Here is a 25,731-nt window from a genome sequence, read left to right on the forward strand (position 1 = left end):
CTAAAGATATGCAGTTTGACGGCACTCATTGATCCAGCGTTGCCACCAAAGGCAGAGGTGGTCTTGGTGGAGTGGCATTTATCAGTTTCCTCTGACAAATCAGCTCTGACCCAACACAGTTTGATTTAATTGTCAGAGTGCCATTGACATATTGGGCTACACCTTCTGATGGAAGGAGAACCATTTACAAGCTGACTGGAGCTGTAATCCACTATGCGAACATGAAGTTCAAGCAAAAACAATGTGAGGAGCATTAATTCTAAGTGCATCAGACTTTTACCCAGATCTCCTGGGAAAGCAAAGCATGTGTGTGCTTTCGCTCTTTCTGTTGTTCAGTGGCATTGGGAGGTTCATCTGGAGCAGGGCGGTGGCGGGGGATGTGACCAGAAAAGGTGGTGCCCTCAGTACTCACTCACCAATCTAAATGTGCCCACGGGGTTGATAAGCCCTGCTTTGCTGTATAGCAATGATAACAATTTCTCAAGTGCGCTGGCTCTTTCAGTGAGCATGGTGCATGGCATAGTTTGCCTTCCAGCTTCAACTGTCAGCTTTTGAAGCTGTTCCTTTTTGGTGACAAGCGACTATAAAGCTCTTGTTTGCACTGAGTGTTGACTCATCTTAGGTGGAATTATGTACAGAAATAAGTCAATAGTTCTCCATTCATTGTGATCTATATACAGCTCAGGCTGATGATACAATGCAAAGCTCCTGTATAGACAAGATTCTTGTTTATTGTGTACTTTTCCAGGTCGCTTAGCACGTTGCTTCATAAACGTGCTTTTAGGAGTGTAAAGCCTGGTGTGAATGGACTTTGAGTTTATGTAGAGCAATTCACCCTTAAAAACTAGCAAAGCTAATTTTTAAAAATTTGCACTGCAAACACATTAAGGATGAGCTAAGCTGTTCCCGACAAGCTTTGGGTACCTCCCAAAATGTTAGGCTATTAGAAGATGCTGTGTTTGTTTTTAAGGCTGTTCTAGTATTCTCCACCTTTGAAGGAGATATCATCCAGGGACTGTCATTCTTGGAAGCAGTTCAAGGAGGAAAATACTTGTGGGAATCAAATTGCAATCACTGGAAGTTTCTTTTGGAAAAATGAGCCATTCTTTCCTCAACTATTTCCTTAGCACAGTCCAAATTATTGTCCCAAACACAGGCAAAACCTCTGTTTGGAGAAGGTGACACCATGACACAAATTGGCTGTTTGCATTTTGAAAAGAATATTGGAAGTCAAAAGGAAAATTAATCTCCTCTAATATCAAACACAGACATTTACTGTGTGAAAGAAAGGATCAAATATTTGAAGTAGATTATATAGTGGGAAGAGTAGGAACATTGTTATGGCTCCACATTTGCTAAGCCGGCAGTTAAATGCTTAGTATAGACATCTGCCACACATTCTGGCCTTGATCCAGAGATCATCATGCATAGCAGTGGTGGCAAACATGCTACTATATACACCAGCTACCTGTCTGATGGCTCATGTGTGTGTGGTGCTAAGGCGTATACTGAGGTGCTAGAGGCACATAAGAAGCTTCCTGGAACAGAGTCAGACTTGAAATGCACTTTTTAAATGAATAAAATACAATGAAATATAAAAATATTTCAGAACTTGTAAAACTGAAACAGCAACAGCAACAATAACAATTTAATTTGTATGCTGCCCATCTGACTGGGTTGCCCCAGACACTGTGGGCGGCCTCCAACAGTATATATATATATATATATATATATATATATATATATATATATATATATATATAATCAAATCTATGCTGACGTAACTAATTTTCCTTCTCCAGTTCTGCTGATCTCTCTCAGACTCAGCCACACATCCACTTCCCCAGCTGCTTCCCCAGGGAAACCTGCTGTTTACCACTGAATTGGAGCAAACATCAATCAGGTATTTTCCAGATAGATGTTTGCTCCAATTTAGCACTAAAGAGCAGGTTTTCTGAGGGAAACAGCAGAGCAAAGGCAAAGCCATTCAGACTGCCTAGAAAGCAAGGGAGAATGGGAAAACTACTTGGACTCATGTTTTCTAGGCACAGGGACAAGTGTGGATAAGCTCTTAACAAATGCAAATTTAGCTAGCTGAGCCATGCTAGAACTGTATTTATTATTTGCATGCTAGTCTAATCCTAAAGCAGATACTTTGAATAATATCCTAACATTGGACAAGCAATGCTAATAAAGTTTTAACATTTTCAAGAAGCATTTTATCTATTTTCAGAATTTTATTTTTTTTAAATCATAAGCACTTGATTTAAAAATATATTGTTCATCAAAACCATGCATTTCACATAGAAAAATAAGTCTGCTAAAATGTTGCTGCATCTACTTGAGAGATACAATGCAATTTACTTAGAGGAGAAGGCTGGGTAAGCTGGGTTTGCAAAGGAAGAGAACTCAAAAGGTGATGGCTGTATTTACACATCATACTTAACCATAATTTAGTGCAATATGTACAAGCAGGAACAAGCCACATTGAGCCTCTGACTTATGCAGCTGCCCCTCCAACCTGTTCCTCTGTCCCAGCTCCTGCCAACCTAGCAGTTTGAAAGCACACCAGTGCAAGTAGATAAATAGGTACAGCTGCGGTGGGAAGGTAAACGGTGTCTCTGTGCACTCTGGTTTCCGTCACGGTATTCCCTTGCACCAGAAGCGGTTTAGTTATGCTGGCCACATGACCCAGAAAGCTGTCTGTGGACAAACGCTGGCTCCCTTGGCCCGAAGCAAGATGAGTGCCGTACCACATAGTTGCCTTTGACTGGACTTAACCGTCCAGCAGTCCTTTCGCTTTCCCTTTACCCTTTTTACCAGATGGGAGGAGGAATTTGGAAGCTTTGGCCCTGCTTTTTATTAACCACAGCTTGCCATGGTTAATTTTATCTATGGCTTGTTTAAATCAGGAGTGACTAACCTTCTGTTCAATGACCTAATGCTGCCCTCCAAGGAACAATTATTATTAATATTATTTAAAAATTCATTTAATAAATTGCCTGAGGAGTTCCTTAGTGATTTGTCTTGGATGTTTCAGTGCACATTTTTTTCTTCTTTTGGTAGGCTGAAAGGCAGGTCCTCTCCTTTATTCCAAAGGGTTCTGAATTGTGTTTTGATGGGAATGAAGTATGGTTATGGATTGCAAGTACGTGTTCACACACACACACACTCTCTCTCTCTCTCTCTCTCTCTCTCTCTCTCTCTCACACACACACACACACACTTTGTGTGTGCTAAATGCCAGTTTAGCTGTTGAAAGGCTTGTTAATAACTGTGGAATGTAGTGATGAACCAACAGACCGCATGGATCTGCACTCATGCATGGAAAGCAATGTGCGATAAGGACAAATGGGGCTAAGAACGTATGTGTGATTTGCTTGATCTCCACAATCCTTCTCCCCACACCACCCAAGGGGAGAAGGAACACAAAGATTAAGTGAATCAAACAAAGGTTCCTTCCTATGCATGTTCATCTGGGTCTCGTATTACATCCTTTTCGTGACAGTGCATTTGCAAATCCTTGATGTATGGTACTGCATCCTCTCTCATGGCGGCTACTGAGGATGCCTTATAGTTTATACGCAGTGCTTTTTTCTGGGAGTCCCCCCATGTTATAAGTGTGGCACTTATTGTAACAACTTCATGGCGAGTACCGACACCTCTTTTTCTAAAAAATAGCACTGCTTATACACTATCAGACTAGTGATCTGTTCAGCTCAGTGTTGCCTACTCTGATGATAGTACCTGTCCTGGTATTGAGGCAGAGGTGATTCCCAGATGTCACTGGAGATACCTCGAATAAGATGCGGGGAGTCTGCATGCAAATCATGTGCCCCACCAATGAGTCATATCCTCTCAAAAATTCAGCACTGTCTGTAACAGGTCTCCAGTATTCATGCCCAGCTGGCCAGCTGGTGGGGGGAATCACCATGCCCCAATCATCTCCTGGGAATCTATCTTACGAATATGCACATTACCAGTACATTTCCGAGCAAAATTAAAAGTGTTGGTGCTGACCTTTAAAGCCCTAAACGGCCTTGGTCCAGTATACCTGAAGGAGCGTCTCCACCCCCATCATTCTGCCCGGACACTGAGGTCCAGCTCCAAGGGCCTTCTAGCAGTTCCCTCGCTGCGAGAAGCCAAGTTGCAGGGAACCAGGCAGAGGGCCTTCTCGGTAGTGGCGCCCGCCCTAAGGAACGCCCTCCCACCAGATGTCAAAAAGAACAACAACTACCAGACTTTTAGACAACATCTAAAGGCAGCCCTGTTTAGGGAAGCTTTTAATGTTTGATGCATTACTGCATTTTAATATTGTGTTGGAAGCTGCCCAGAGTGGCTGGGGAAACCCAGCCAGATGGGCGGGGTATAAATAATAAATTATTATTATTATTATTATTGGCAGATTAATATACATTCTCTGATTCAGATGGTCTACCCTATCTGTTAATGTAAAACTGCTATAATGGATAAATACTAAGGAATACTTGTAACTGTTAGTCAGTTTAGGAGGACATTGTGCTCTTGTTATTAAAACCCACCTTTCCTCATGCAAAATAGACTGGAGCGCATACTCTTTCCAGCTAGTGATTACAGAAACATTTTCTCTGGAACACACTATCTCTGTTTGTTGAATATGCTACTCTTTAAAACCTCGTAATAGTTAGTAGCATTTGAGGAAGGCCAGGCCCTCTGATGCTATCTTTATTACACCAGGGGCGCGAGTGGTACTGCTATTGTCAAGAGGATTGCTTCTCCTCTCTCAAATATTGGGATATTTTGAATGGCTCAAACATCACTTGGTGACATTATGACATTACGACCCTTTGGCTGCATTGCGATACTGCCAGGGCCAGAGCTCAGGACTACAATTTGAACATGAAAGGCGGTGTGTGTGTAGCTAATTAACAATGTGTCTTGTTTCGTTAAGATTTTATCAGTGACCAGGAGTTCTCAGCACAGCACTTTAACTTTGTCTAGTCATGTCTTCATGGCTGTGCCGTGCGGATGGGAACTGAAGCTCCCTCTCTGTAAAACGAGTGATATGATATGGAAGCCCATCAGGAAAATAGACTACTGCTGTTCTGATGCCGTTTATGTGCATTAGAAAGAGACTGCGATTACTTGGAGTTCATTCTAAGTAGTGAGGAAAACCTGCTTCTTTTTCCCCGTTAAAAAAAAATCTTATTTAAACAATGCAGGACAAGAAACAATAATATTTTAATATTTTAAAGCAAAAAAATAGTATTAAATATTAGAAACTCGATTTTCCATTGGCAATAGTAACATGCACCCCACAAGAAGACTTCAGAGCCAGCATATTAGTGGCAAGGTTATATTTATTAAAATATAATGTAAAATATAATGTAAAGGAGCGCTGCAAGTCAAGAACCAAAGAGTAAGTTTATTCGTTGTATAGAGAAGAGGACCTCTCTTACCAGTCCCTGGGCATGTCAGCTGCTGCTTGCAGTGTTTCCTAGCCAAGGATCGGGTGTACTTTTCTCCCCACAATCCTTGATAGGTGAGCTTTGGGATATGAGAGCCACGCATGTTGGCTACCACTGGCTAACAGCACAACCCTAACCCATAGTAAATCCTACTGCTTGCTTACAGGTCAGTGACCCACTGAGCCAAATGCAGCCAGTCCTCTTGGGCTCAACAACACTTCCAGTTTTGCAGTGCCAGAAATGAGAACATTTATTAGAGCAACTTAGAGGGCTGCCTGTTAGCTGGTAAGTTGCCTTCAGCTTGGCATTTCATGAATTGTGCAAATCTCCTTGAGACTGCAATCCCTTATGGATTTGCCTGGGAGTAAGATCCATTGGATTCAATGAGAGAAGAGCGCGTGGAGAGTTGCAGCGCTATATGCTGAAGGTTTTTGAAACGATTTACTGTTCAGTTTCAGAAGAAAATTTATGTATATACTGTACATACGATAAATTGCGGCATTCTTCTGAGGTGAAAAAGGAATTAGCAGATACCCGGTAATTTAAAATGTGAATATACTGGAAATGAATCAGACCTGTTCCTAACTTCTCAAAGTTGGGAGAGTCTGAATAAATGTCTTTAATGATGCAATGCAATCAACATCCTGGTCTTATGTAGACGTATATGTAAAAGTAAGCACCCCTGAAATCAATGAAACCAATTTCCAAATGTATGCAGGATTAGGGTGCTTGGGATCAGGCATCAGATGATGTATCACAAAATAAATTGTCTATGTTGTTTAGTTGACAGGACCTGTTAAATCTTTTAAAATGTCCCCAGAGCATTCTGCGTTTTGACTTATTTGCATGGATATGGACTCCTGTGAATAGACTTCCACTCTGCAGCTTCCCTGTCCCCCCCAACCCCCCCAACTGTTCTGTGCATTGGGACACCAGTGGGAATAAGTTGGTGGCCAACACTGCCTCCTGTGGCAGTGAGTTCCATAGTTTAGTGCTTTCTTTTGTCTTGAATCTTCCAACAATCATTGGATGTTCACGAGTTCAAATGTTAGAAGGGGGGGGGGGAACTAATCTCTTCCCAGGTTCTCCATGCCACGCATGATTTCATAAACTTCTATTATGTTCCCTCTTCCTCACCTTTTCTCTAAACTAAAAAGCCCCATTTTGGTTGCTCTTTTCTAAACCTTTTCCAATGCTGTGCTATTTAAGGTGACATGACCAGAATTGCACACAGTATTCCAAAGGTCTTTGGCTGCCTTTGTTGTGGGTTTGAACCCCTCCCCTCAGATGTTTGGGATGCTCTTTCGAACCTTGTCCCTGGGGGCCCCCGTGTGCTCCACCCAGAGAGCTGTTCAACTGCGGTATGATGATGTGTTTTCCTTCCTCTCCTTTTTAAAAAAATTAATATTTTTATGGATTTTTACAAATAATTTCCAAAAATCATATAACATAACTTTCTTATCTAATACAGTGTTTTGGACTTCTATCAACTGCATCTGAAGATTTTCCAGTCCTTATCACTTAATCTGCATTTCATTATTTTCAGTATTACATTTAATAGTCCTTAACTAATAATTCTTATCATAGGTTTCTTTGCAATATTTCGCACAATCCTCCTTACAAAACTTCTTGCAATCCTACTAGCATAATCTGTTGATTACAATTGCTTTTCTTCCCCCCAATAATTTTTTTCCTTACACACTTTTTCAAACAATACATTGATCAACATACAGTATAAAACTTTTTGCTCTGCTGAGCATACAATTTCCCTCCTTCCCTTCAGCTGGTATCCCATATCAAATCCAATCACGCATTCTACCCTTTGCAGCTTATCTACATTGTTTCCCTTCCTCTCCTTTATGTGGGATGTGCTCCTAAAACTGTGCTTGTGACTCAGCTACCTGCCTGGGAACTGACAGTTGTGGGGTTGCTGCTGGATGTGCCACTGATGCTGATGGAATGGGGTGTGTGTGTGTGTGTGCTGGCGCACTCTCTTGTACGTTGTGTGTGTGTGCCTGTGCGCATGCACTAATGCAGGAATGGGTGCTGGGGTGTGTCCTTGTAATAATAATTTAATTGGCTCCCTTCTGTGTGGATGTGGCATGTGGGTATTCTTGCCAGCGCAGTCCTTGTTAACTGGTTTTGGCAGAGTCTTCAGGGATGCTGAAGGTGTCTCTGTAATTTGAAGGCCATTTTTATTTCTTTCCCCCCCACTTCTTTGTCTGGGCCATTCCAATGTTGTATGTGTCTCCGGTCCTGGCATAATGTGCGGAGGGATGGGAAAATATGCCAATTTTGGTTCAGTTCTTCACACTTCCACATTTTAGTGCAGATTTCTCCCAATTTTTGAATGCTATTTTCATAAATATATGCAAGTTTATGCACACTTACTCTATTTTGTGTGTACATTATTTGGCTGGAGAACTGCACTGCAAAATTTGGAGATGTGCAAATGGTTCTATGTGTGTGTGTGTGTGTGTGTGTGTGTGTGTGTGTGTGTATTCCATATATATGGAAACATGACAATTAGGTAGGTTTGTCTTTAAAGGCAAACTGAAATGATTTTTTTCCTCATCCCTAAATTTGATTATAGGATTATTTTTCCGGCAACTTATATCTCCTCCTTCCCCCACAAACTGAACTCAAAGCAGCCTATATTATATAAAGCAACAATACAATGCATGCAAGCAAATTCAATGTCAGATTTCAAAAATCAAACAAGCAGTAGCACAACAATATCAGTCATGAAGGTAACAGCATTAAAATAACAGGATCGGGATGTATGTGTCATGAAGAGGTAGTTAAGCATTTAATTAATCGTTCAATCAAACTAATGCTCTCTTCAAATTTGATGAATTGCATATGTTTACACAGACTGTTATGCAGGCCCAGGATCTGGAAGGAGGATTTCCCCAGAGCTTTCTGGGCTGTCACAACCCTCACAGGTGTCGTTGTGTCCTAGACAATACTTGCAGCTTATGATCAGTACTTTCCTGCACCTGAGCCAGAGAAGTGAGCACATAGGTGGAATGGTTTTCTCAATTGTGCAAAGCCAGAAGCATCCCGAGTGGTCTCCGAAAAGAAGCTCATTTGCCTGAAAGTCAGGTCTTGCGCATGGTTCCAGCTCCTTGGAACGACTATGTAGCACATACACACAGGACAGCTTTGGGATCAACATAAACCCCATAAATCCCGTATGAAAAGAAGGTAATGGGAACCAGACACATTTTAGCGCATGGACTACAAATACTCTGAGTTATATAAGAATTACGTCAGAGAGGCATAGACTTTTGCAAGCAAAACACCTATTAGCCGATATTCGAGTTAAGCCCATGTGGACCACCACAAAGTTATTTCTTGTATTACTGCAGGGTTTTGTAGGTCAATACTTAATCCAGTTTACTGCCCAATGTCTAGTTAAGAGGTTCAAAGTAATGGGAATTCTACCACATAATGTACTGCATTATTCCCCTGTGGTAGCTTTAGGCCTATGTGGTTGGATAAGGTTTTGCCTTTTCCTGAGCCCTGGCTGTAGAAACCTGGCAGCTTCCCGTGCAACACGGTTTTACACATGATTGGCAACCTTCTCATAACACATGCTACAGTTGAGGAAAAACTCTGAATTGTATTTGGGTCCGTTCTCTTCATCAATAAATGACGGGGCATAGAATCAACCCTGAATATGCAGAACCAGGACTTGGAAATACAAAAGCGGGGAAAGTCAGGTGTTGGAGCAATTTGCATGCATTTCACCCTCAGCTTCTTATCCTCCCTCAGTGACTTTGGGTAAGCCTTTGCTCTTTCTTCATGAGCCAGTTTGGTGTAGTGGTTAAAGTGTTGGACTAGGATCCTGGAGACCAGGGTTCAAATCCCCACTCAGCCATGAAGCTCTCTAGGTAACTTTTGACTTGTCACTGTCTCTCATTCTAACCTGCTCCACATGGTTACGAAGAAAAAATGAGAGAGAATATACTGCAAACTGCCTTAGAGAAAAAGTAGAACATAAATGTAATAAATAACCTTCTTTACACAAGTGACCACACAAAGCTGCTGGGGGGCAAGGAAGGAAGGTGTCTTTCCATCATCTGCACTTTCACTAAACATATTCATTACCTCAGTTATTAAAAAGTATGTGTGTTTATGATCTTATCTTAAATAGCCAAGGTAACTCACTTTTCAATTATTGCCTAAGCTAAATTACATTTGAAGTACATTTACATTTTAAAATTGCATTATATTTAAATATATTAAAAGCTAAATAAATACCTCATTGTTTTAAAACAGTAGTATTTGGCTTTCAGGACCTTAGAAATAATTAAACAATCCCTCAATAGTTTACCGTATATAGTATATAAAAGGAGATTGCTGGCTCACCTAATCTAGCATCCTGTGGCTAACTGGTGCTGCTATATTACATTTCCAGTTTACACCAGTAGTAAGGCCCAATGCCGATTCTATGGCGTGCTCCCTGATTGACCAAACAGCAAGTTTATATCAAGACAATGCTCATGTTGTGGATAGGTAGGGATGAGGATTATAAGGAGGTGCTCAGTTTTGAGACTTTGTCTTGCCTGCTTTGGTTGAGTGTTCTGGTGTAGATTTTTGTTAATGATATTGTGCTATTCTGCCAAATGACCACTCCAGGAGGATAACAGCAAACATATGCAAACATTGTACAACTACAATAAAACAGATAAGAACAGAAGAGCCCCGCTGGATCAGATGAATGGTCCATCTAGTGCCTCACAGCATCCAGTCAAATGCTTCCAGCACTGACTTTTGGAAGGAGATAAAGCAAGTAATTCAATCAATCACAGAAGCAACCATCTTTTAAAATTCTTATACCTAAAAACATGCCAGCAGCATACAACAAGCTTTGCGCTCAAAGTTAACAGAAAGCGTGGAAGAAGAGAAAAGCTTTAATCAGTCACCTAAAGCTTTTGAGGAGAGATGAGGGTGGGGCTGTGGGTTACATCACAGAGCCTAGGGCTTGCCAATCAGTAGGGCGGCGGTTTGAATTCCCACAATGGGATGAGCTCCCGTTGCTCGGTCCCAGCTCCTGCCAACCTAGCAGTTCGAAAGCACGTCAAAGTGCAAGTAGATAAATAGGTACCGCTCCAGCAGGAAGGTAAAAGGCGTTTCCGTGCACTGCTCTGGTTCGCCAGAAGCAGCTTAGTCATGTTGGCCACATGACCCGGAAGCTGTACACCTGCCCCCTCGGCTAATAAAGTGAGATGAGCGCCACAACCCCAGAGTCGGCCACGACTGGACCTAACGGTCAGACGGCCCTTTACCTTTAAAACTTTTGAGAGAATGAACCTGATGAGTTTGAGGCGGGTGGCAGGGGGAGGTTGGTGCCATGACAGAACAAACTCTTTTCCTAATTAAGGATGACCCCACAGACAGGTGCTCTGGGTTCAGCCGAATACTGTGGGGGCCAGGCGTGTGTGTGTGTGATGTCACACGGTGGGAAGAAGCCCAATGGGACCTGCCTGGCTGCAGAATATTGAGGGAGCCTGGCTCCCTCATTGATTTTTTTTTGGGGGGGGGTTGGGCTCAGCCCTCAGCCCCACATAGATGGAGAACCTGCCCACAGCTGATAGTGGTAGTACCTGAAGAAGTAGTTTTCCCGTATGAAGTGGAAGAACATGCAGGGAAAGAAATTCCCAGAAATGTTCTGAGATCACACCATTCAGATTTTTATAGTTTAGAAACAGAACCATGAATTTGCCCTTGAAACATGCTATTAGCATTATTGTAGCCATCTTTATTTTTCTGGTCAATCTGGTATATTTGCAAGTGAACAGCTTGCTATTTTTCACTGCTATACAAAGAGAAAATAGGGAAAACAGATGTTGGAAACTGGCTTGTTGCTAAATTGAAGGTTTGAGAAATGGAATACATTGAGCTGCGACATCTGTTTGATTCCATATTCCTGAAACCTGAAGCTGGGTAGATAAAGAACTGTATCATAGGCCGATATGATCAACTGCATCATTGACTTGGATTGGTGTCGTGTCTCAATTTTATTTTTGGCCCGGTACTAATTTTGCTAGTTTAAAAATACTGATAGGACTTTCTCCATTTCCATCATACCATTTCCAGGAAATGGTGGAAGTATTCCCATACTTAGTGAGCATCCACAAAAGACTATTATTGTCCCCGGTCCCTGTCTGGAAATAAAAGAGCTATGGGTTGTACTCAGTGCCCTGCCTTACTATAGCAACATTATGACAAGTATGTACATTGTGAACAGACTGTCAAATGCAGTCTTGTTCTGTGGACTTGGAAAACTTCATAATCCCTGGCCAGTTTGGACAATGCCTAAAGGTTATTCCTGGCCCTGTTAACTAGCAACCAATGTCCATCCTGTCAGTTTGCATTTCTTAGTACAGGAAGTATTGATCTGATGTGTAGAGATCTTTCCTGTTCTACTTAGTTCAAGAGGGTTCTGGAAGGTTTCTTTCTGTGCAAAAGAAACAGGCAGAAAGTTTCTGATGTTTGGGTTATTCCTTCCGGGAAGCTGAGTACAGCTGGTTTAAACTGGTTCTGTTACCCTTCTGTCAAGGTCATGCTGACTATAATAGTCAGGCCAGAAGGAGCCTGGGTTTCACTCACTTTCTCTTTCTATCTCTTTGTTCTGGTGTGGTGTTCTGTACATAGTATGCTTTAGTGTTAAGGTTTAGTCTTATTATAAGTTCTTGTTAAGTTTAAGTTAAGTCTGCTGCAACTGGATTTCTTATGGACTGTGCCAATCCTGGATGTATTGGATTTATGCTCCATTATGCTCATCTGCCTTCAGTAGCAGTAAACTACTGGCAATAGGATACAATTGCCTCTGGTCTATTTTTTGGGAACTTGTGTTTAAGTTTTCTTCCGCACGACACATCCAAGGAAGGATGTGTGGGCTTGTCAGTAATGGCAGGAGCACTGGTGAGGAGGTTGTCTAGGTACTCCTTTGTAGCCACAGTGCAGAGAGAAGGGAGTTAGTCTTCCCTCTGGCCAGTGCCCCACTTCCAGAAGCCAACCAAGTCTGCTGATTGGCTCCCAACGGGTAGCTCAGGTCCATGCCTAGGTTGCACAGCCATCTGGGAACAGACTGGTTCCCTCACTTCCTGCATTGGGAGCAAGCCCCAACTTGGCAAACCTGAATTTATACAATACAGGTGTGACTAATCTGTGGCCCCCCAACACCCATCAGCAAGCATAATGACGGAGTCCAACAGGACCTGGAAGGCCACAGGGAAGTCAGTAATCGTTTTTAATGTTCTTGGTGAAGGTGTGTAAGAGAGTGCAAACAAACGTAGCAGTTTCTGCTTCTAAAAGTTCCTTATTAAATGGACACCAATATGAAATGATTCAGGGGAACAAAATGGTGTTCGCCGAACTCGTACGGGTATTATTTCAGAGGAAACAATTTCAAGGGGCTTAGGCCACAGCCTGTGGCATTGCTATCGGGATGCTTATGGCGTATTATAAAATGGAAGACCCAAAGTGCTGTGTTCTGATGCTTCTCATATGCTAGTACTCTGCCCGTAAAGTCGCATCAGTACCCTCATCAGCCCAATAAACCTCTGCTTTTGATCAAGGGTACCCTGCAGTTGAAAGACAATAAATGGACGACTCTCTATTGCTACAGAGAAACAAAATGGGACCAAGGGGGGAGTGCTGCTGTTCCTTGGAGTGCAAAGCAACCTTAAGCCTTACCTCAGTGGGAGGCAGGGAGTTATGTAGCTCATTAAACCTTAATAAAGCAAAGGGGGAAGCTGCTTCCAATTATCAGGATGAAAATTAATGACATTAAAAATACAGACCGACTGCAGAATTATGTAATAAAAGGGGCTTTGCTGGCATTAACAAGGCTGCGAGGAGCATTTGTATGGTTCTCTCTCAGGTTGGGTTTGAACCACATGGTGGCTCGGCACATAAAATGTATCCAAATTGATGGCTGAAAAATCCTTGATAATCTGCACCTTCCCCAACTATTTTTTTGTAGTAATGACAAAGTGCTATTGGATTGGGAGAACTCTCAGGAAAGGATAAGAGAGCTTGGGCGTTAATATTTCTAATACTTCTTCATTAGTATTATTTCTCATACAATTGAAAGATAAGACAAGGGTTGAACTGACAAAATTAAAATAGTATTATAGTACAGTGGTACCTTGGTTTGCATATGTTTGGATTACAAACACGCCAAACCCGGAAGTGCGTGTCCTGGTTTGCAACCTTTTTTTGGATTACAAGGACTCTCCTCCCTGAAAGAGAGGGGAGTGGTTGTGGGCGGGAGCCCGAGCACCGCTCCTAGCAGGGGGCGTTTGCCCCCTGCCTCCAGCTCACCTGGCTGGCGCTCACGCCCCCCCGGTGGCCATCCAACCAGGTGCCACGGAGGGGGCGCGTCCAGCAGCCTTTTGCTGCAGCGCCAGCCTCTCCCCGGCCTCATTCCTCGTCGTCGTCCTGTGCGAGTCACCCACCCTCCACTCCCTTTGAGTTAGGGCTTAGGTCATTGGCCTTGCTATGGACCTTAGGTTGGTCGCCCTGGTTGCCCAGGGGGCCTGGTAGGAGTTTTTCCATTTGGCATTAGGCTTTTTGGTTTTTTCGCCTACCTTGTAGCAATCGTCACAACTTTCTGTGGTATTGGTGGGTAGGTTAGGCATTGGAATAATGTGTTGTGGTGTGTCGAAGTGCTAGGTGTGGCCATCGCCTATGCCTTCAATTTCTAGGGGTATTCTGTTAAAGGAATCTGGCGGTCGTGTATTCTGTCCAATGCCTGCTTGGCGGGAGGCCATGGCACGACCCTCGGTGACATCAAGGGTGAGCCTATAGTTGGATTAGCATCAACAGGCTCCACCTACTGGTGAATAAACCCACCTGTTTCGCGATCCAATGCCTAAGCCAATACCTTTTCATTGCTGTAATCAATAAAGTTGTGGCCTTTTCTAGCCCATTAACCTTATATCACGTGTCCCTGTGTCTTCATTTCACTTCGCGGGGGTCGGGTCCTCGAACCACAACCCATTTTTTTGGATTACAAACAATTTTTTTTTGTCGGACCCATTGGCGAAAGTGCGCCTTGGGTTACAACCTGTTTTGGTTTACAAATGGACCTCTGGAACGGATTATGGTTGTAAACCAAGGTACCACTGTACTCATATGGGAACTAGTATTCATCTGGATACTAGCCTTGTCTGGAAAACTCAGGGTGGCAAATGTGTAGCTCTCCTGTATGTTGCATATCAAATTTAACCTTCACACCAGTTACATTCTTGCCACATTCTGTGTACACACCATACATTTAAAGCAGTTCTAAACTGTTTTTAGCTGTTTACACCTGTTTTTAATTTACAATATTAATGTTTTATTTTATATGTTTGCAAACCATTTAAAAGTTTTCTTACAGTCAAACAGTATATAATTTTTGTTGAATAAATATGTAAATATAACTTTTTATATGAATAAAAATAACAAACACACAAGTTCCCCCAAAGAATTCTGGAAATTGTAGTTTACTCCTCACAGAGCTATGATTATCAACATCCTTAACACAGTTCCCAGGATTCTTTGGGGCAAGTCATTTGCTTTCAATGTTTGAAATGTACACAGCCTTCTTTGAAGGAGTGAAAAGCAGCCTTTTCTTACAAACTGGCCAAACTCAGTCCTGCCGAGTTTCAAAGGGAAAAGTACCTGGAATCTTAGACGATTCCCTGTATCTTCAAACCGTTCTGCAATGATAAGAGATAGCTGCAACAAAATATTGCAGTGTGAAGTGCTGTTGTTCAGTGCTCCAGCCATCCAGTTTACTTCCAGCCATGTCTCACCCCTAGTTTTACATATTTCCTCCCTGAGCAATCCTTTGACAACCTTGGTGGCTGTTGAGCTTGCTCAGGCTTCATCAGGCTTCTCTTCCCCTTTACATTCCTAAACATTTTTCTTTAATTTCTGCAAACTGCTAATTTCTGAGTTTTTCCAAAGCATGCTGATACCTCCCTCTTGTTGCTCCAACGACCCCTTCTTGGCAGTCATACTCACCTGCCAGGCTTCCAGGATCCTGTAATCTAAAATCTGTATATAAAAAAAATAAAATTGTCCAGTAGCACCTTAGAGACCTAATTCTTTTATTTTTTTATTTTGACTGTGTCAGAGCAACACGGCTATCTACCTGAATCTAAAATCTGTATATTACTCCTTCTGAAAGAGACTTTCAAACCCCCATTTACTTCTCACAATACTGGAATCTGAGAAACTAATCAGTGTATCCAAACTGGAAAACCGGAACCTAAAAATCAAAACCTCAGCATTGTAAATAATTTTTGTTGTTATAATTTTGGCTATATTTCGCAACAGACCCTTTTCATTTCATGCAATTTTTTGCTGCAGTTCACATACTGCTGTTTTGTCCACCACCAGCCATAGAACAGATGTAACGTATAGCCATAATAATGTTTGTTTCTTATTATTTATGAGTGTTTACTGACAATTAACATCATATAACTAAGGGAGTGAATCTGAACTGTAACATATTGCGATTGTCACCATGGTATATACTGTGTACAATGTTTCAGCAGCCTCAATTGAGGCTTGGGGACTAACAAGCATTGAGCTGCACCGAAACCAACATGATTGATTAAGGCTTTTCAGAGTTTGTGGCTGAAGGACAATCAAGTTAGCCTTTAATAACCCTTCTTACACAAAGGACATGGCACGGTCAAAGTTAAACACTTGAATTCCCACTGATTTCAGTGGAAGAGCTGAAGGTATGTTTAAATTTCTCCCCTTGTAATCAATGAGACATATAAGTGCATAACGCTGACTGGGTTGCAAGCATAGTTGTTTTCTGCAAAATTAATACATTTGTAATGCATAGTTAGGTATTACATCACACTAGTTATGGCTGTGGTCTAAACCACTGAGCCTCTTGGGCTTGTCAATCAGAAGGTCGGCAGTTCAAATCCCCACAATGGAGTGAGCTCCTGTTGCTCTGTCCCAGCTCCTGTCAACCTAGCGGTTTGAAAGCACACCAGTGCAAATAGATAAATAGGTATTGCTGTGGCAGAAAGGTAAATGTTTCCGTGTGCTCTGGCTGCCATCACGGTGTCCCATTGCGCCAGAAGCAGTTTAGTCATGCTGGCCACATGACCTGGAAAGCTGTCTGTGGACAAATGCCGGCTCCCTCAGCCTGAAAGCGAGATGAACTCCACACCCCATAGTTGCCTTTGATTGGACTTAACTGTCCAGCAGCCCTTTACCTTTAACTTTACCTTTTACCTATGGCTATACAAACGATATTGAGAACTTGAAGGACATCTGTATTGTGGTCATTGAGCTTATCCTGCTCTGTGTGCTGAGCAACTTAAAACCCCCACAAAGCTCACAAAATGGTGGCCTTCACTCAAAAGAGATTCATCTGATGGTCCATCCTGTAGCAGATCTTTGCTCCAATCCAGTGGTTCTCCTGAGTGCATGAGTTCAAATCCGCATAGAGAGGTGCTGCTTCCCTGAAGCGAAAGATCACTTAGTCTCTGTCAGGAAAAACACTTATGCAGGATCAGACCGTGCTCAGAGTTCTGAATGAGGTCCTAATGCAACTGTTTCATATGGAGAGCCTACTTATATGTTTGGGTTTCTATAGGACAATTCATACAGGGAGACTCAGCAAGTGAGCTGATTCCCGCCCCCCCTCATCCCTCCCTGTCTAGATTGCACTTTGCACAGGCACTTCCGCCACAGTAGCTTGTTGTGGATTCTGTGCTGTTCACGCCTGCGACTTTTTTGTAGCATCCACACGACATTATCCGCACCGTATGATTTCCCCCTTTAAGCTAGATTTATTATTTCTGTGGGAAAATCAGATAAATAAAAAACTAAAACAGGGGGGACATGGAAACAGTAAATCCAGATTGAATTGCGGGGAGGTGTGGAGAACTTGTGAGCAGAGCTAACGATTATAAACTGCTGTGTAGAAGCACCCCATGTCTCAAACAGGCTGCACATTCTACAATTCAGCATGCCAAATCCTGATTTAGGTGCCAAATTCAGATTCAAATCTCTATACGGCTATTTGGACTAAAAAGAAAAAGTGGGTGCTATTTGGACTAAAAAGAAAAAGTGGGTGCCCAAACAGAGTGGTTATACGAATTGGCCATATTTGTAGTGGAAGACAAGTGGGAGATTCTGGGCATAATTTGGCACATCTTTTAACCTAGGTGTGGATACTCCTGTACACAATAGTCATGAGTGCTCCCTTTATTTTGTAACTTAGCTAATTTTTAAAAACAAAACAAATTCCTTCCAGTAGCACCTTAAAGACCAACTAAGTCAGTTCTTGGTATGAGCTTTCGTGTGCATGCACACTTCTTCAGATATCTGAAGAAGTGTGCATGCACACGAAAGCTCATACCAAGAACTGACTTAGTTGGTCTTTAAGGTACTACTGGAAGGAATTTGTTTTGTTTTGACTATGGCAGACCAACACGGCTACCTATCTGTAACTTAGCTAATTTTTGTTCCTGAAAGGACAGAGAATAGCATTAAACACACGCATACGCAGACATGCATGGACTGGAAAGTATTTGCCTCTGAGTGATCAAAGTACAGTAAACACACTATATGAACAAAAATATTTTAGTGAGATTGCTGCTCCCATGTTTGTAGAGACAGGATCCCTGGTGGTGTGGGATGTCACAATCTAAACATTTATACTATACAAATGGGAAATAATTTGCTTAGACATAAATTAGCCTCAGCAAGACAGATTTATTACCTCGTGGAATGTTTTAATGAGAGGGGAGACGGCCACAATCACAGGATACAGTTCGCATAGAAATGTGTGGACTGTAAATATGGATAGCCACCTTTTACTCTGAAATGTTTAGCATTTATCTGGGAGATTTGAGAGGAATTTTAAGGACCAGAGATGTGTAAATTGCTCCCACAATTAACATTCTCAGCTGACGTCAGTCTGACGTGAAGGAGGTGTCATGCAATCTACTTGAAAGGCATACAAAACAATTCCACCTCCCTCCTTTCTGTTGCCACCAATTTTTAAAATTTTGCTCACTGAGATAGTTGGGGTGGTCCCACATGGTTCAGATGCACAGCTCATAGCCAAGCCTCCTTCCCGACTGAGATTAGACAGGCCCCTTCCTTCCTGAACTTCAGGAGAATGAAGAAGACTTTCCTATCCATTGTTCGAGTTTCTGTTTGGTTTTACAAAAAAAAATATCGTTGTTTTATTCTCTAGATGGTTTATTTTTATGCACACCACTTAGACATGCTAAGTATGGACTCAGCTAGACTGGTAAAGAAAAGGTTACAGGAAAGCTCATACCAATAACAAACTTAGTTGGTCTCTAAGGTGCTACTGGAAGGAATTTTTTATTTTGGTAAATAAAAAGCATTTTATATGCATTGTATGTGCTTCTTCTTCTTCTTTGGCGATCACTCGTAGCTGAGTAAGATTGTCTTCTACAAACACGTTTTAAACAATGAGTCCGTAACTGACTGTGGAGGCCAATTCTGGATCCATATATATATATTGTATGTGCAGTATAGCATTGTGCCACCAGGTGGTGACGTGGAGTCCCACTTTTCTCTACCTGTTTTCCCTGTTTAAGTTTACAAACTGAAACACTTCTTTGATGTGTCTAGATCCAGCCTATGAAGTGGTCTAGAAACGCCTTCAATTACTCACTATGGAGTAATCACAGGTAGTCTTGTGGGAAGCAGGTGAGTGTGTGTGGACACTCACACCTACGTTAGATACTAGCTGTGAATTGAGGACCCATAGAGTCCCATGGACTGCAAGAAGATCAAACCTATCCATTCTGAAGGAAATCATCCCTGAGTGTTCACTGAAAGGACAGACCCTGAAGCTGAGGCTCCAATACTTTGGCCACCTTATGAGAAGAGAAGACTCCCTGGAAAAGACCCTGATGTTGGGAAAGATTGAGGGCACAAGGAGAAGGGGATGACAGAGGACAAGATGGTTGGACAGTGTTCTCAAAGCTACCAACATGAGTTTGACCAAACTGCGGGAGGCAGTGGAAGACAGAAGTGCCTGGCGTGCTCTGGTCCATGGGGTCATGAAGAGTCGGACACGACTAAACGACTAAACAACAATAACAACAACAACAACAGCTCAGTGGCAGAGCACATCCTTTGCATGCAGATGGGCCCAGGTTCCAGCCATAGCACATCCGATTATCATGGTCTGGTGGTGATGGCTATCTCTGCCTGAGATGCAAGAGAACCACTACTGAGCTGGATGGACACGGTATGAGGCAGCTTATCATGTAGGATAAGGCTATCAGTGGCTACTAAATTGTAGTGGAAGACTGATAACAGCTGACAAGCTGGTCTGCTGTTACTAATCTTCTAACTGAGCCAGCCTCCAGGGAATCCTTAGACTTCCAGGAACATCATTTTAAAATCACTGACCTACTTAATTGTTCTTGGGTGGTCCTTGGGTGGTGGGGTTTGCCACCTTTACTCACCAGGGGGATCAGCAGCTTGCCATAATGTAGTTTAGCCTTGTCACATTATCTTGTCGCTAGGAAAATCTTCATCTGCTTAATTGTTGAATGTCAGGCTATTCTTAAAAGTACAGGGCAGGCCTGGAGGGAAAATGTTGACCCCTCCCTTAAAAAAATCATGAACCATGACAACTTTAAAAAAGAAATCAAGTCATCCTTTGATCTTCCTTTAAAAGGCTCCACATGTCCAATATGTTCAAAGATTCTGTAAAGCCCTCCAGGCTGGCTGGGGTTGATGGGAGTTGTAGTCCCATCTGGAGGGCGCTAGCTTTGCCAAGGCTAAGCGTCGTAGATGTGCACTCGGCAATGATGCCTGTAGCTCTTTCCATCGTTTCATGTCTTGTCACTCCAAAAGTGCGCCTTCAAACAGTTGCCTGTCTAGCTTAGTGATACTGTTCCCTGTCTTTTCTAAAAGGCATTCTAAAGGTATTAAAACTCTGGGTAGCACAATGGCAGCAACCCATCAGCCTTTTCACAACTCGTGCTTGCGGTTTAATGCTTTCATTCTCTCCCCATGTGGTCTGAACATGTTTAGGAAGCCTAAGCTTTCTTTGACAGGGATAGTGCCGAGAAAAGGGAAAACAAAACACAATCCTGCCATGCCAAGAGCTGTCTGGGTCCTGTGAAATAATAATTAAATCATAATATTACAGCGGTTGGAAGCAGACCTAAGACTTCCCACACTGCTTGCACAGTGGAGATTTTACAAAAAAATTAAATAACCATTCTTTGAGTAAATAAAGACAAGTGAGCTATTGCTTTATGGCTCAGAGTAACTCAGTTTTCGCACCTACCAGAAATTTATGAGGCGAACAAGTAAAGCTAAATGTTGGCATCTGAAGAAGTATTCACAACAATGTTTGGCAAGGACCAGAAGGGATTTAGGCTTTGGACCTGAATTCAAAAGCTGAAGGATAGATTTTTCTTTCAACTGGGAGCACAGAGCATGAGTGCTTACCCCTGGTCCTGTGGCAAACCCTGTAACTGTTTGCTATAGTTGACAATAGTTCACAGCCTTTACCTGGATACAGTAATTGGATAATATAGCCTAGCACACACCACTACTGCTATAAAGGTAGATTCATGTTTTTTTTAATAAACAGGTACAGGGTAGGCAGAAATAGACAGGCACAGCTTTCCTCACTTCTGTATCTCCATATCATGTGGGAATATCTACCTGATTTCTGTCTGCTGTGTAAAGAAAGTGAGCCTCAGACCATGTGCAGAGGTGGCAACCCTGTATAAGGAGAATATACTCTCAGAAAGAAAACGTATTCCTGGAAAATGGAGCCATGCATCCTACCTCTGCAGTAAAGAATATAACATCGAGCCGTGATGTCTTCCTTTAGTGCCCAAATCACTGGACTGATTTACATCAGCTTTTGCTTTTGCAGAGAGCTCAATTGATTCTGGCAAGTGTGGACGTCAGTTGTTTCAATGGAGCTATGCTGATTTGAACCATCTGACGTTGCACGTCATAGAAAAAGGAAGCAGAATATGGGGTGGAGGGTGTTTGATCATATTTACTCGAGCCACTTTTTCCCTGACTAAAGTCAAAATAGTGAAGGGTTCTGCACCCGTGAGCAAGAGATGGTTTCTCTGGGCGCAAGTACAGCATTACAGTGTCCAGAGGAAGGGAATTGTGGCTGCTGAAAATGTGCTGCGGAGTTCTGAAAAGGGATAGGAGCTCTTGAAAAGTAGGTGGGATGTTCATTGTTGTAAAACTTACCTGCAAACCAATCAGAACAAACGTTCAATAAGACCAGGCATAGAGCGTGTGCACATAACTGGGATAAAATCCAGCTAGGTTGTTCTCAATTCAGATCGAAGCTGGTTTGGAGGGAAAAACACATCAAAATGCAGGATTTCATAAGAAGCAGCAGGATAGACATAGATTGTGTCAAATGTTGTGGGTGCACTGCTTTCCAGACTAGCACTGGAAGCGCACTGAATGCAGAGCAAATGGGAATGTGTACACAGCACAGCTTTGTGCGAGCAAATCAGGATGAATGCTCAATAAACAGATAGTCTGGAGGAAGCCTTGGCCTCATTGCAAGATTATTGCTTCCTTTTAGGGTGGCCACCTTTTATTCCTGGCAGAATTCCATCTTGTGCATTTCATAGCTCTGTGATAGGCAGCAATTCAATAGGTGAAGACTTTTGCCACTCCATACTGGCAAAATTTCATCCCTTGATTTTTCTACCTATTGCGTCATTGTGAAAGGCCTTGGAGCTCTGCCAGGGAAAGGTGGCAACTCTACTTCCTTTTGTTGATAGAGAGAGCTTGTGAAAAAGCATAACAGCTGCATTTTTAACATTTCATGTCAAACTGGCATCCAACTGCAACTAGTTTAGAAAAAGCCCCGCTAGATTTCTGGGACAAATAATGCAACTAACGTTCTTCTATATAGGCTCAATACAAGCTCTGTTAGAGAATATGAATCTTTATTATGCTGGTGTGAATTAAGTAGTCTCTGTTGGGCACTTAACATGCATTTCAAGTTCCAGAAGATGTGGCAAAAAAATGAAAAAGCACACAGCAACGTAGGTTTCCATGAATGATTCTTATTAATAAACTGTGGCTGAATAAACTAACAGTGTGACGAACTAAATACGTGGATTATTTTTTTTAAAAAAAGTTGACCAATTTAAAATATGTTTTCTCTTTAACACAGGAACAGGAATTAATTAATCCTAGTTTTAAAATGTGACTTATGCAGCAGGGGTGAAATACTGTGTATAATGTGGTATTTTTTTATTATTATTATTTTGGTAAGGTCAGCAGAACTTCATGATGAAGATCTGTGAAGGCACAACCAGAAGAGCCTCCATAGTATGATTGCTGGATAAAAGCGCCATATTATGATTTATGTTACGGCTGCCATACATCCGGAATTTCCTGGACATACCCGGGATTCATCTGTCAGAAATAGTGTCCGGGAGGAATTACCAAAGATCGGTTAAAATGTCCAGGAAAATCTGTCAACCCATGTTGGAAGTGTTGATTTTTTGGTGAACAATTTTCCCCTCCCCTGGATTTTCATTTTTTGAAATATGGCAGCCCTAATTTATGTTGTGTTGTGTCCTGCTGAGAAACCAAGGATGGCGGACATGGAGTTGTCCCCTTTTATTCCCAAAATAACTTTGTGAAGTAGATTCAACTGAGACTCTGGGTCCAAACTTGAATGTGTCCCTTCAAATGGCCTTTCATGCTTCATGTTACCATTATACATAACTGCCATAGAAGGATGGTGATGGTTCCCCTTAAAGTTGTGGTGCCATGGGAGGAAGGCTAGCCCTTTTATCCCTCACTATGATCCTGGCAAAAAATATCTGCCTGCAAGTTGTCACTGGCATCTCTCCTGGAGCAAACAGAAGCACTGCTGGCAGATGATTTTAGTTGGGGCCACAGTGGGAAGAAAGGGATTAACAACCCCCTACACACTAAGTCCCATCAAAAATGTCCTCTCCACAGCAGCTATTTATTATTGCAAATCAAGTGATGGGTTTAGCAACATGTCTAGACTGACACAGAAATATTCATCTTGAAAATAGGCAATTGGGCTACAGAAATCAAGGAACATGGTGTGTAGCACAACTATAGAACAAGATACAAATAATGTTATATAATAAGATACAGTATTTGGGTAAGGATACCTTCCAGGATTCTGGATCAAACCAGATTCTTTCTTACTTAGCATGAAAGCCAACTGAGAATCAAATCAATTATGTAATAAACCATACATGCCTTGCTATCCAACCAGAGTCCAAGGTTTAACAGCAAAATGTCACCACATGTTCTAATCACGTTGTCCAATTCTTACTTTATGTTGTTTACAGTGCAGTTCTGTGCAGAAATAAGTTGAACTAAGCTTGCTCCCACGTCATTGCATAAAGGACTATCTAGCCTTAGCAAGTACATGAGCTCCGTTGAACTGGAGTCAAATTGGAGCAGACTTTTGCATTGATGCTGAAATTTCTACTAAAGTGTTCATCTGATTTTGGCATTGATGCTTTTGGAAAATTTCAGCTCCCTTGCTTGAGGAGAAAAGCTGCAATATCTACAGCGAACCTAAAATAACAAATTAATCAGCTCCGATTTCTAACTTTCAGAGTTGCCCTAAGGTGAAGAAAACCTGAACTACAGAAGATCGTGTTGCAATTAAAACAGGTCTGTATGAGTCACCCTAACAATACATGTGCTAAGTAAGCACCTATACAATTAAGGTGATTTAAAAGAAGGTGGGTTTTGGGGTGTTTTTTTGTGTGTGTGGGGGGCATCTCTATTGTACTGTGTTCACATTATTAGGTTTACCTTTAAGACCTCGCAGCAAACAAAAGCTCATTAGTGGATCAGCAGTAATTACCACCAGCAGCCATTATTCCCAAGGCTTAATGGGCCAATTTGCTGCTGTAATTGGACCCCCACTATTGTGACCCTTCAGCCCCAAAGCTGTGGATTTTGGAATCCACACCTGAAGCCATCACCATTCACTGGAACATCAGCTATACTTGAAAAACTCATGTTAGCAAACTGCTTAGCTGGCGCTAAGCTTTATGCTGAACTTTGCAGCTAGCTAAGGCTGTAATCGCAATCCATCGGACATGTTTATTTATTTTATTTATTTATTTCTTAAAATTGATATACCACTTGATTGTGAAAACAAAACTCTCAAACTGGTTTACAAAATAACAACATTGCAGTGTCCCATGCATTTGAAATTACTCAAACATTTGGGACAGACCAAGAAGAATATAAAGAAGCTGTCACCCTAGCATAGACCAACATGGACATTAGATCTGGATAGTTTGCTGTCCATTCTCCTAAAAAATGATCCAAAGTCTCTGAGTCACACAACGCTTTATAGTCATTCTACAAGAGCCTCCAGTGACCTTAGGTGGGTTGGGGACACGATCATGAGATTCCACTTGTGGTTATGATTCACCTGCCTCCTCTTCAGTAACAGGCAGGAAGCAGGGATGTGCTGCCATACAGAAATATGTGCACAATAGATATGCAATCTTACCAACCCATTGATAAACCAGTTTTTTAAATTTTAACTTTATTTTGAGTGATGCTTAACAATCCTGGTCAACACCTGTAACTTGATCCTGCAGGTCAGCCTGGCAATGGGAGTTCACAAAAATTACTAACTTGCAGAAATGGTTGTGTGCCTTCTATCTTATCCAGTAATAGTCACAGCAACGTATATTTAGTAGATATTTCAATACTTTTTTTTTTAAAAAAAGACATTTTCTATATTATTGCTATATACTTTTAAAATTTATTTTACGTGCTGTCTTGTGAAATTATTTCTGCTGTAAAATTGGAATAGAAGTGAATGAATTAATTAAACAAACAAACAAACAAACAAACAAACAAACAAACAAACAAATGTGTGAATCACTTGCAAATTTTTAAGAGAGTGGAAAGGAATAGTTCAGCATGGGATCCAGGTTAAAATCTATGAAATGCCACATGCAGTGTATTATTTGTGTGTGTGAAGGACAGTTAAAATTTCCAGAGTCCGCCCAGTCCCTGTTAAACCCAGAGCCATGTAACATCTGAGATTGCTAAAGACACTTTCTGCGCTCTGCTCAAAGCTACCTTTGAGGGCTGGGAATGCTTTTAAAGGATTTGGCAGCTCCTGATTATCAGTTGATTGTGAGGCCTGCTTCCTCACTTTGAAGGGTTGGGGCCGAGAGTGCCTCCTTCATTGCAGTTTTCACCTCCAGGTAGGGTGGCATAGGCAATT

This window comes from Podarcis erhardii (genome assembly GCF_964252035.2).
Source record: "Podarcis erhardii genome assembly, chromosome: 2".
Lineage (NCBI taxonomy): Eukaryota > Metazoa > Chordata > Lepidosauria > Squamata > Lacertidae > Podarcis > Podarcis erhardii.